Raw genomic sequence first — 13,089 nt, forward strand, 5'->3', positions numbered from 1 at the left:
TCAAAAAAAAAAAAAAAAAAAAAAAAAAAGATAGATGGCAAATAAGCGTGTGAAAAGATGCTCAATGTTATTTTTCATGAGAGAATTACAAATTCAAACAATAGGATATTACTACACACCTATTAAAACAGCCAAAATTTAAAAAAAACAAACCTGACAATACTAGATGCTGATCAGAATGTTGAAGCAACAGAAACTCATTAACTGTTGATGGGAATGCAAAATGATCCAGCCACTTTTGAAAGCAGTTGGGCAGTTTCTTTTTCTTTTTTTTCTTTTTCAGATGTGGTCTTGCTCTGTTGCCCAGGCTGGAGTGCAGTGGTATAATCATGGCTCCCTGCAGCCTTGGCCTCCTGGGCTCAAGCAATCCTTCCACTTGAGCCTCCTGAATAATGAAGACCACAGGTGCGTGCCACCATGCCCGGCTAATTTTTTTTTTTTTTTTTTTTTTTTTTAGAGAAGGGGGTCTTGCTATGTTGCCCAAGTTGGTCTCAAACTCCTGGGCTCAAGTGATCCTCCTGCCTCAGCCTTCCAAACTGTTGGGTTTACAGGTGTGAGCCACCACATCCAGCCTATTTATTTTTTACTTTAAAAACCCAACATCCCATGTTAGATGTGGGTCTGTCAGAGGGACATGGGAGTCAATAAGGAAAACTCCCAATAATCAAAGTGGAAACAATTTGAATAACAACATAAGTAAAGTAGTATTGGAGTATAGAGTAAGTTACAAAATAGATATGTTAAAGTCCACACTGACACAAAGAGATGATTGAATACATTAGCAAATGGAGGAGAAAAAAAAAGAGACAAATCTCCCATGCAGAAGAATTCCAAATAATTGAATAGACAGCCTTAGGGAAGGGGAACATAACTCCCCACTCTTTAAGTATGGGCGGCACTAGGAACTTCCTTCCAAAGAGGACAGAATAGAAAAGAGTGAGTAACTTTACAGTGGAGAAGACAAAAAAACACAGCCACAGTCAGGTGATCAAGTTTAAGACCAACAGTAATCAATCACATTGATAGACTATATCCTGTGTCATGGGGTGAATTGTATCCCCCCAAAAGATGTGTTCTGAGGGATTAGGGATCAAGACAAATCCTAATCCCTAATCCCTCAGAATATGACCTTTTTTAGAAATAGGGTCTTTGCAGATGTAATGAGTTAAATTGAGATGCGGTTGTACTGCTGTAAGGCAGGCACTTAATCCAATATGCTTGGTGCCATTATAAGAAGAGGAAAGAGTAGGCCTGGCACGGTGGCTCACACCTGTAATCCCAGCACTTTGGGAGGCCAAGGCAGGCAGATCACTTGAAGTCAGCAGTTTGAGACCAGCCTCACCAACATGAAGTGAAACCCCATTTCTACTGAAAATACAAATATTAGCCAGGCGTGATGGCATACACCAGTAATCCCAGCTACTCAAGAGGCTGAGGCAGGAGAATTGCTTGAACCTGGGAGATGGAGGTTGCAGTGAGTTGAGATTGCGCCCCTGCACTCCAGCCTGGGCAACAGAGCAAGACTCTCAGGGAAAAAAAAAAAAAAAAAAAAAAAAAAAAAAAAAAGAGGAAAGTCATGCGCAGAGAGGGAAGAAGGCCACGTGAGGGGTGGTTGCAGAGTGTGGAGTTACGGGATTAGAAGCCAAGGAACGCCTGGGGCTACCAGAAGCTGTGAAGGGCAAGGAAGGATCCTCTGCTAGAGAGTTCAGAGAACATGGTCCTACTGACACCTTGATTTTGGACTTCTGGACTCCAGAACTGTGAGAGAATAAATTTCTTGTTTCAAGCCATTCCAGTTTGTGGTGCCTTGTTCCTGCAGGCCTAGGAAACAGATACACCTGGATACCATGTGGTGACAATGGGGCTTTGTCTCTGTGCTCTTCCCTTCAAAAACCCATCACTCCAGTCTCATCATGATAAAAACAGCAGGTACATTACAATACAAGGCAACCTACAAAATACCTGACCAGTATTGCTCAAAACTGTCAAGGTTGGCCGGCCACAGTGACTCTCACCTGTAATCCCAGCACTTTGGGAGGCCAAGGTAGGAGGAACACTTGAGCCCAGGAGTTTAAGACCAGCTTGGGCAACATAGTGAGACACCCTCTCTACAAATAATTAGAAAATTAGGGGAGTGTGGTGGTGCACGCCTGTGGTCCCAGCTGCTTAGGAGGTGGAGGTGGGAGGTTCGATTGAGCCTGGGAGGTTGAGGCTGCAGTGAGCTATGATTGCACATTGCACTCCAGCCTGGGCGACAGAGCAGGACCCCATCTCAAAAACAAACAAACAAACAAACAAACAAAAGGCCGAACACGGTGGCTCATGCCTGTATTCCCAGCACTTTGGGAGGCTGAGGAGGGTGGATCACGAGGTCAGGAGTTCGAGACCGGCCTGGCCAATATGGTGAAACTTCATCTCTACTAAAAATATATAGAAATTAGCCAGGCATAGTGGTGCATGCCTGTAGTCCAGCTACTCAGAAAGCTGAGGCAGGAGAATCGTTTGAACCTGGGAGGCGGAGGTTGCAGCGAGTGAGATCACACCACTGCACTCCAATCTGGGCGACAGAATGAGACTCTGTTTCAAAAAAAGAAAAAATAATAAAAAATAAAACACACACAGACACAAAATAAAATCTTTCAAGGTCATCAAAAACAAGGAAAGTCTGAGAAACTGTCACAACTAAGATGAGCCTAAGGAGACATGACAGCTAAATGTAATGTGGACTCCTGGATGGGATATTGGAACAGAAAAAGGTATACAGTTAAGGAGATCTGACTAAACTGTGGACTTTAGCTAATACTAATGCATCAATATTGATTCATTAATTCTAACAAATGTACCATACTAGTGTAAGATGTTAATAATGGGGAAACTGGGGGTGGGGTATACAAGAATGCTCTGTACCATCTTCTCAGTTTTGCTGTAAACCCGAAAGTGTTCAGATTAAAATTAAAAGTGTTTAAAAAAATGAACAAAAAACTAAAAAGAAAATAAACGCACACAACGTAGCCTGCCGCTTTAACTCAGTCAGGCGTCTTCTTTGCTTTCATGAGAGCAGTCTGCTTTTTTACCCTCCCACTGTCGGCACCCTCTCCTGTCCCTGCTTCCATGAAGATTGGCTTCTCTTTAGTAGCCCCTACTTCTCTTCCCATCAGCAATCTCGGTACAAAACCACCTGCTGTGGTCCATTTCCCAAAGTCCCAGGTTTTGTCAGGAATGTCAAGGGTGGGCTTTGGGGCTCTTCGTCCCCTCTCATCTTCGTCTGGAGTTTTCCTCAATGTGTATTTAGAATACATTGTTTCTGAGGATAATTGTGTGTCCTTGCGAGAGATGAGAGGATATTTGCAACACAAATAACCAACAAAGATCACTCAAGAATAATAAAGAGTTTCTACATATCACTAGAAAAAAAGACAACCCAATATAGAAAAATAAGCAAAAAGCAGAGAAATGCATTTCGCAGAAGAGGAGCCACATATGGCCAATAAATATACAGAAAGATGTTAAACCACATGAGACTGCACAGCATCTGCGCAATTTAAGACCATTTTATACCCATGTGATTATTAAATGAAGTCTGCCAATACCAAGTATTAGAGATCAAATGATCAGTGGGATCTCCTACATATTACCAATGAGAAACTAAAGTAGCATGATCACTTTGGAAAATAATTTGGTAGTATTCTGTTTAATTGAATATTTGCCTATTTGATATTCCACTTCTAGGTAAATATCCAAGAGAATCTTTAGCACATGCACCAAGATAATATACAAGAATGTTCACAGAATTCTTGTTCTACACAGGAAAGAATGAAAAAAAAAAGTCCTTTGACAAGAGAATAGACAAATAAATTATGATATATCTACACAATGGGATATCATACCACAGTGAACACAAAGTAACCCCAGCCACATTCAACAACTTGGATGAATTTTAGCCATGCAATGTTAAGTAACAAGCAAAATTAAGCAATATATTGGTTAGGCATACGTATGTACAGGATAAACCAAAACCAAAACCAAAAAAGGATCAGAATGATAAACACAAAATTCAAAGTATTAACTCCCTTTAAGAGGCAAGCAGGGATAGGCCAGGTGTGATGGCTCATACCTATAATCCCAGCACTTTGGGAGACCGAGGTGGGCAGATCATGAGGTCAGGAGTTCAAGACCAGCCTGGCCAACATGGTGAAACCCTGTCTCTACTAAAAATACAAAAATTAGCTGGCATGGTGGCATGTGCCTGTAATCCCAGCTACTTGGGAGGCTGAGGCAGGAGAATAGATTGAACCCAGGAGGCGGAGGTTGCGGTAAGCTGAGATTGCACCATTGCACTCCAGCCTGGGCGACAGAATGAGACTCCGTCTTAAAAAAAAAAAAAGAGGCAAGCAGGGACATGGGATAGTGGTAAGCACATGGGGAGATGTATATCCATGGTAAATTTTAAATTCTTGAGTGAGGTTGGCTTAACAGTGTTTGTCATGCAGTAAAAATAAATAATGCAAATAAAAGAGGGGCTATGTAAGGACTGATCATGATTATGTATCATGAACCAAAGACTATGCTTGGTACAATGCCTTGCATTTAAAGCCCAAAATTAGACAAAACAAAAAGCTCAGTTGATAACTGTCTTAGTCTATTCCTGCTGCTATGACAAAATACCACAGACTGGGTAATTTATACAAATTTCACAATAGAAATTTGTTTTTTCACAATTCTGGAGGCTGTGAAGTCCAAGATCAGGTGCCAGTGGGTTCAGTGTCTGGTGAGGGCTTCTTCTCCACTTCCAAGATGGTGCCTCTTGCTGCATCTTCAGATGGCAAAAGGGGTGACAGGGACTATGATGCTTCCTTCAACCTCTTTGACAAGGGCACTAATCGCACTAGTCACAAGGATGACTTAATCACCTCCTGAAGGCCCCACCTCTTAATACTACGATCACATTGGTGATTATGTTTCAACACAGGAATTTTGGGGGACACATTCAGGCCACAGCAATAACTTTTATGAGAAGAAAGACAAAACATTTGGCTGATCTCGGGAATAAGAGTTGCATTTGCCCAGAGAGCTGGGTGACACATTCCAGGTGGAGGCTTCTCCTTGGAGTTTTTCCCTTGGAAGTCCTGGACTCCCTTTTACCCACCTCCGCAGTCCTGCACCTGCTCCCTTCTCTGTCTCAGCTTCCTGATCCTGGTGAGGGTAGCTCTCCTGCCCATTGCGTGTCCTCAGTGCCCACTGTTCATGTAATCACACACTCCTCATATTTTAACTTTATTTCCTTGTAGTCACTTGCCTTTAAATTCATTTACCATTTTTGTTTTGCGTCAGAAGTTTACTAACTGCTGCACTTAATTAATTAATTAATTTTTGAGACGGAGTTGCCCAGGCTGGAGTGCAGTGACACAATCATGGCTCCCTGCAGCCTCAATCTCCCGGGATCAAGTGGTAATCCCACTTCAGCCTCCCAAGTAGCTGGGGCTACAGGTATGTGCCACCACACCCAGCTAATTTTTAAATTTCTTGTTGAGATACAGTCTCACTATGTGGCCGAGCTGGTCTCAAACTCCTGGGCTGAAGTGATCCTCCCGCCTCAGCTTCCCAAAGTGCTGGGATTATAGGCATGAGCCACCACACCCAGCCACTTGCTGCAATCTAAGAAGTGAACCACAATAAAGCAAAGTCAACGGAGACAAGAGGGCAAGGAATTGGGCTTGCTGGGAAAAACTTGTTCAGTTTCATCCATTGGTAAGACTTGATCGTTTCCATCACCCATTGTTTCTCCCCTTTGTGCCTTTAGGTAGGAGAATATCTGATGTAAGCCACAAAGTTTTACTCACAAATCGCACACCAGAAGTCTGGAGATCGGCAGTCCCAGAGGTGGTTCATGTACTGTTTCCACGGCCTCAGGGCCCAGGATCAGCTGCTCTTGGCTTTCCTTTTACTGGTGCCAGCTCTGTGCAGCTGCAGCACGTAGCACCAAGTCCTCACAAGGCAACCTCCAAGCTAGGAGGTGGGGAGAGCTCTCTCCTTCTATCACAGAGGAGTATCTTTCCCCAAGTGTTCCGGATCTCAGTTGAATCACATGCCTGCCTCAAAGGAGCAAAGAAGGAATGAGATTTCCATGATTCATTTAGCTCAACCACGATTCGTTCCTGGGCACTGGACATCAAGCCAGATGCACCCAGAACACAACTGGCTTTCAGCTAGCAAGAGAGGTGTGGAATGGAATGGCTGTGAGGAAAGCAAACCATGGCCTCTGTCACCCAAATGCTCTCTGGACACTTCAGAATGGGCATTCAAATGATAATACCAGCGCTCTGTATCTCACAGCACTTCACAGTTTGCAAAGCGCTCATGCACAGTGTTTCATTCGATTCTCGCCACCACCATGTGAGATGCAAGAACAGCTGTTCTTCTCCTTCTTTGGTAGAGAGGGAGACTGAGGACTGCAGGCAGTGAGTGATTCACCCATAATTTTGCAGCTTCTCAGAGCTAGAAATAGAACAAGGGCTTCCGACACGGACGTCCAATATCTTTTCTACAATTCCTTCCAACGAGCACGTGTGGGATAACACTGGCAGCTCATAGATGTAGTTGCCCTGTAAGTTCTGTGTGAATTTCCTCCATGGGATGATGCCCTGCATGCTCCCAATAGATGTAGAGTGATAGGTGCTGTGTGGCTATAATGCGCTCGGGTGGGCTTCGCTAGCAGCAGTCTACGTTGGAAAGTAGTTCCTTTCTGGAAAGTAGTTTGGAAATATATATCATGATGCATGAAAATGTAAGACCCCTTAAACCGTGGACCCCATTCTTGAGACTTCATGTAAAATAAAGGAAATAACTAAAATGAAGGTGGCCAGACATGGTGGCTCTCATCTGTAATCCCAGCGCTTTGGGAGGCCGAGGCTGGCGGATCACTTGAGGTCAGGAGTTTGAGACCAGCCTGGCAAACATGGAGAAACCAACGTCTTTACTAAAAATACAAAAGTTAGCCTGGCGTGGTGGTGTGCGCCTGTAATCCCAGCTACTTGGGAGGCTGAAGCATGAGAATCACTTGAACCCAGGAGGTGGAGGCTGCAGTGAGCCGAGACTGCACCACTGTGCTCCAGCCTGGGCAGCAGAGAGAGACTCCATCTCAAAAAATAAATTAAAATAATAAAATAAAGAGAAATGAAGGGAAAAATCTGTGTGTATGGTGATGGCTGTTATTTTGTTGTACATATGCAAGTGAAGAGGCAGAAGCAACCTAAACCTCCAACAGCAGCAACCCTGTGGTCTACTTAATGGAATCTAAGCCATTGTTAAGAAGTAGAATTATGAGGAAGATGATGCATTCAACAAATGTTTATTGAATACCTCTAATATGCCAAGCACTGTATTGAAGACCGAAACAGTGAACAAAGCAGCCCAAATTCCTGCTTTCTCCCAGTATGCTCTAGTGTGAATGGCAAAGGAGAGCTGATGCAACAAGAAAAGAGGTGAGGATCCGAATTAAGTGAAAAACACAGAGGAGAAAAATTACACCTAGGACATGACTCTTTCCATGCAATGTCAGTGAGATCCCATCTGTACAAAACATTAAACAATTAGCCAGGTATGGTGGTGCATGCCTGTGGTCCTAGCTACTTGGGAGGCTGAGGTGAGGACAGCTTGAGTCCAGTAGGTGGAGGCTGTAGTGAGCTGTGGTCAACTCACTGCACTCCAACCTGGATGACAGAAGGAGGCCTGACCACCACCCCCAGAAAAAAGGAAGAAGGGAGGAATGAAGGGAAAGAGAAGGGAAGGGAGGGAAATGGATAGATGTAGCTTTTGTGTTTATTTCGGGCTTTAATCTGAGCCCTTTTTTCCGCATACTTATCTCTGTAGGTTCCAAGCCCATGAGAATGAAATGAAAGGTTTAAATGTCGTCCTGATTTGTTTTTGTAAATGATTCCCTGGTTGTTGTCACCACCATAGTTCACTTGAGATCCAGTAAAGGCAAATTCTCTAAACAACTACAAAAACACCATGTATCTGGGGACCACCTGCAGCCAAATTCTATTATAACCTCTAAATTCTAACTCTAGCAATGTAAACTGCTTTTTCCTAAGTGCCTACTGTCTAAGTCCCCACCACCCATCCACCTAGACGCAGATGGCTCTATGTGGATTTTACTGTTGCTATAGGATGACTGTGGTGTGTATTTCTTTTAAAATATTTTCTTTTCTTGTTTTCTAGATCCAGTGGGCAGAGTCTGGGACACTTGTGGTAAAGAGGTGAGATTATGAAGCTCTTTTTTGCTGCTCCCTATATTTTCTGCCATCTGCTCCCATATTCCAGCTACTTAGAGTCCCCCTGCTGCTTCAGCCATGTCATTTGTCTTCAGGTCCTGCCCTGGGCTCCTCTCTGGCATTGCCCTGCACTGAACAGCTGTTGTTTTAGGACAGGCTGCATTTATGTGAGTACAAGATGGTCTTTGCAGGTGGCTGGTACATGGATTTTAAGCTTGTTGAGTGCTTTGAGATATGAAGCTAAAAATACATGTGAGGTGTATTTGTGTGTGTGTGTGTGTGTGTGTGTGTGTTAGAGAGAGAGAGAGAAATTATTCTTTGTACAAAGAAAAAGTGACAAGGGGTTATATGCTGCTGCATCATCATCATCAAATACTGTTTATGAAGCTTCCTCCATATCGCTGATGTTAAAGGCTTGCAGATTCTCATGGGTTTCTCTTTCCTTCCTCTCCCTGTAGTCAGCCTCCAACATCATTCTACCCTTCCAGCTCTTACCTTAGCAGTTTTGTACTAGTTTCTGTACTAAGACTTGACTACCCAATGTTATGAAGAAGAACAGGGGTGCTGTGGTCAAAGGGGGATGGCCCACTATGCGAAAGCACACACCCTCACACCTTCTCAAAGAACAGGACAGAGCATCCCTTGAGCCTCTCTAAGGAAGCCTGAAATGATGTATCATCCTTTCCCATGGGGAGGATATTAAATACAAGTAGAGGGTTTCTGCTTCCAAGAATATGTTGGCGACTCCTTCCAATAAAGCCTTGTGTTGGAGCTAGACATGCAGGACCAGATCCTCTATTGCAGGAGGATTTGTGGCCTCACCTGCTGGAAGTGTGTAGGCAGACAGGAAGGCCACATCCAGTGACTGATCATGGCAGGGATATAAAGGCTGGGCCAGTTTGGACCAACATGGGACAGACCACATGGACCACGTCCATTCCAGAATTCCTCATAGGTCATCTGAGTTTATCACTAGCCCTACCTCAATCTCAACTTCTCCCTCTGCCTAATCCTGCTTCTGTCTCCTTCCTGACACAGCTGTTGACCCAAGGGCCCTCCATAATAAATATTTATCCTGCCTGCTATCCACCACGCTGTCTGCTTCCTGGAGAACCCAGTCTGCAATGGTTGGTGCTGGAAGTGATTTGAGAAAGAGAAGACGACTGGGTATGGTGGCTTGCACCTCTAATCACAGCACTCTGGGAGGTGAAGGTGGGAAGATCACTTGAAGCCAGGAGTTTAAGAATTGCCTGGCCAACACAGTGAGACCCTGTACCTATTTTTTTTTTTTTAAATTAGTTGGGCATGGTGGTGCACTCCTTAAGTCCCAGCTGCTCAGGAGGCTGAGGCAGAAGGATCTCTTGAACCCAGGAGTTTGAGACTGCAGTGAGCCATGATTGCACGACTGCACTCCAGCCTGGCTGACAGAGTGAGACCCTGCTGAGAAAGAGAGAAGGAGGTGGGGGAAGAGGGAGGGAAGAAAGAAAGAATGAAAGAAAGAAAGAGAAAGAAAGAAAGGAGAGATAAGAGAGAGAGAAAGAAGGAAGGGAGGGAGGGAAGGAAGGAATAAAGAAAGAAAAAGAGAAATGAAGGAAGGAAAAAGGGAAAGGAAGGAAGAAAGGAAGGAAGGAGGGAGGGAGCGAGGGAGGGAGGGAGGGAAGGAAAGCAAGTGGCTAGAGAGGTTTGAGAGCTGAATCCCTCTCTGGCTGGCAATGAGGAACCCATGACTGGTGGTCAGTGGAGCAAAGACAGGCCTGACACAAAGTGGTAACCCGTAACCCAGTTATTATGGCTTACTGTTCTACTAATGGTAGGTCAGAGGGAGGGAATGTTCTAGCTGGTGGAGGTATCTGGTATTTTAGGAATATGTGGGGAATAGTAACTACAAGGACAACAGAACTGGGGAGGTATTGATGATCTAAGCATGCTTGATGATCTAGAAGAAAGTAATGAAAAGCTAAGTGCATTAAGAAGCTCTTATCTCTTCCGGGAGGAGGAGAGAGAAAGCTTAGGACAAGGCACAGGACTTAATCTTCAGTGTGGCAGGACTCCAAAGAGCTCCACACAAAATCTTGTGCATGAATGTTCATTGCAGCATTCTTCACAATAGCTAAAACGTGGAAACAACTCAAATGTTCATCAATGAACTGATGGACATCAAAACATATATCTACATCACATGTGAAATATTATTTGACCATAAAAGGAATGAAATACTGACACATGCTACAACATGAATGAACCTTGATAACACTAGAAGCCAGTCTCAAGAGTCCAGATATTATATAATTCAATTTATATGAAAGTCCAGAGGCCAGGCATGGTAGCTCACACCTGTAATCCCAGCACTTTGGGAGGCCAAGGTGGGTGGATCATGAGGTCAGGAGATCGAGACCATCCTGGCTAACACGGTGAAACCCTGTCTCTACTAAAAAAAAAAAAAATACAAAAAAATTAGCCGGGCGTAGTGGCGGACACCTGTAGTCCCAACTACTCGGGAGGCTGAGGCAGAAGAATGGTGTGAACCCGGGAGTCAGAGGTCGCAGTGAGCCGAGATGGCGCCACTGCACTGCAGCCTGGGAGACAAGGCGAGACTCCGTCTCAAAAAAAAAAAAAAAAAAAAAAAAAGAGAATCCAGAATAGGGGAATCTATAGAGACAGTAGATTTACAGTTGCTTACGGCTAGGGGTGGGCTGAGTCATAGGGATAGGTGAATGATAGCTACAAGCTATGGATTTTCTTTTTAAGGTAATGAAAATATTCTAATTTTGACCACAGTGACGATTGTATGACTCCGTGAATATACTGGAAACCAATGATTTGAACGCATTAAATGAGTGACTTGTATGGTGTATGTAAAGTATAAGGCTATTTAAAAAATAAAGGTGGGAAAACCTAGGTGCAGACACATTACAATACCAAACGGTAGGGGGTGGGGGAGAGGCCTTCTGCTGGTAATTGAGGCAAAACGCTCACCTCCCTGGAGCAGCAGGACTCACTCCCTCAGCCATGTGGAGCTCTCTTCAGGTGACCTGTCTGTGTTGTTGGATAAATGCTGTCATTCATTGACATCCCAGTTGACACATTGCAACAAAAATCACTGCGACAAGGGCAGACAAGGAACGTTCTACTAGATTCACCAAATCAATGACAAATGAGCAAGTCTTCTGCTTTCATAGCTGGAAGACCTTCATAAAGCAAACTAAGCACATTTCCATCAGGCCAGGCTAAGAGTCAGACTTTTCCAGGCATTGTATGTCTCTGCCGCTTCTTCTGTCACCTCTTAAAGGGCATCGGAGGTTATTTCACAGAGGCAAGTGATGTATTCCTGGGAGACCCAATGAGAATGAAGGAGCCAGAGATTTCTGGTTATAGAATTGCCTCTGCCGCCAAAAGGCTGAAGATCTTTTGGAAATTAATTTAACCAAATGCAGATAATTTCAATTTTTCCCATCTAAAAATGCAGAGGGTGGGCTATGTGGTATCCTAGCCCCTTTCAGTGATGATATTCTAGATGCTGTTTTATGGGGCACCTGAGAGTCTTTTGATCTGATTCTGGCTTTCAGGCTGAAATACTACAGAGTGCAACGACTATGTAGTTGAATGTCATATTCCAAGACTGAGTTGAGCATTATCTGCCAAAAAGGGTCCTTCTGGTTTTGTTCTGATGGGAAGTCAAGAGCGGCGAGTGGTCCTATTATGTGGTTCTGGCACTCAGCTTTCCTAAACTTTCATCTTGGAGAAGACTCTGGATCCCATCCCTGCCCTCCGTTAGAAACTCTTCCATCAGAATTGCCAAAGACTTCATCATTTCCAATAGCCTTTTAGTAGTTATTACATTCTCTATGGTAACATTTAATACCATTATACCCCCTTTTGTCTGTGAAGCTCTCCCGTTCTATGGCTTTATGTTGCTTTTTTCTTTCTATTACTCTGCTTCTTCTGGAACACACTTTGTTTGTCTCCATAGATTCTTCTGTGTTGTCCTCTCTTTGGAGTGGACATCTTTCAGTGTCTTCTCTTGGCCGCCTTCTCTCCCTTCTTCACTGGCTTCTTCAGGGAGATGACTCACTCTCACAATTTCAGCTGTTATTTTTGTATCTTTCTCTCCCGGAACACATCTCCACCTCTGACCACTTTGTGGAATTCTAAGTTTCTAACGGCTTGTTGAACATCATCACTTGAATGTCCTGCCAATGCATTGAATTCAGCATACTCAAAATAGACCTGTCTTTGTCCCCAAAGTGGTTCTGTTTCCTAACTGGTGTTTCCCAGGCACCTGGCGTCAAAACTCCCAAGGCATCCACCATGGATGCCTCCCTTCCCCTCCCTTCTGGCCTCCACAGTGTCTTGGCAACCTCTTAACTTTTGGATCTTCTATGCACCCACTCGGCTGTAGGCTTGCAGCTCGCATCCTCTCTTTCTCATGCCACTGGGAATGAGAAGGTTTCTCCAATGGTGCTCTAGCTTCCATCCCCTCAGCCTCTTTAGCAACCTTTTCCATTGTTTCTGGCATTGGGTGCTTCTCTCCTCTCTCTTCAAACTTTGCCTTGCCATCAGTATTGTAACATCCTTCATGTCTGTGGAGAACAAGTTGTCTGTACACTTACTTATTTATTTTTTAGAGAAAAGATATTATTCTGTCATCCAGGCTGGAGTGCAATGGCATAATCATGGCTTACTGTAATCTTGACCTCCTGGGCTCAAGCAGTCCTCTAGACTCAGCCTCTTGAGGAGCTAGGACTATGGGTGTGTACCACCATGCCTGGCCAAGTTTTAAATATTTTTGTAGAGATGGGGTCTTGCTATATTGCCC

The sequence above is a fragment of the Macaca thibetana genome, chromosome 1, assembly GCF_024542745.1.
Source record: "Macaca thibetana thibetana isolate TM-01 chromosome 1, ASM2454274v1, whole genome shotgun sequence".
Classification (NCBI taxonomy): Eukaryota; Metazoa; Chordata; class Mammalia; order Primates; family Cercopithecidae; genus Macaca; species Macaca thibetana.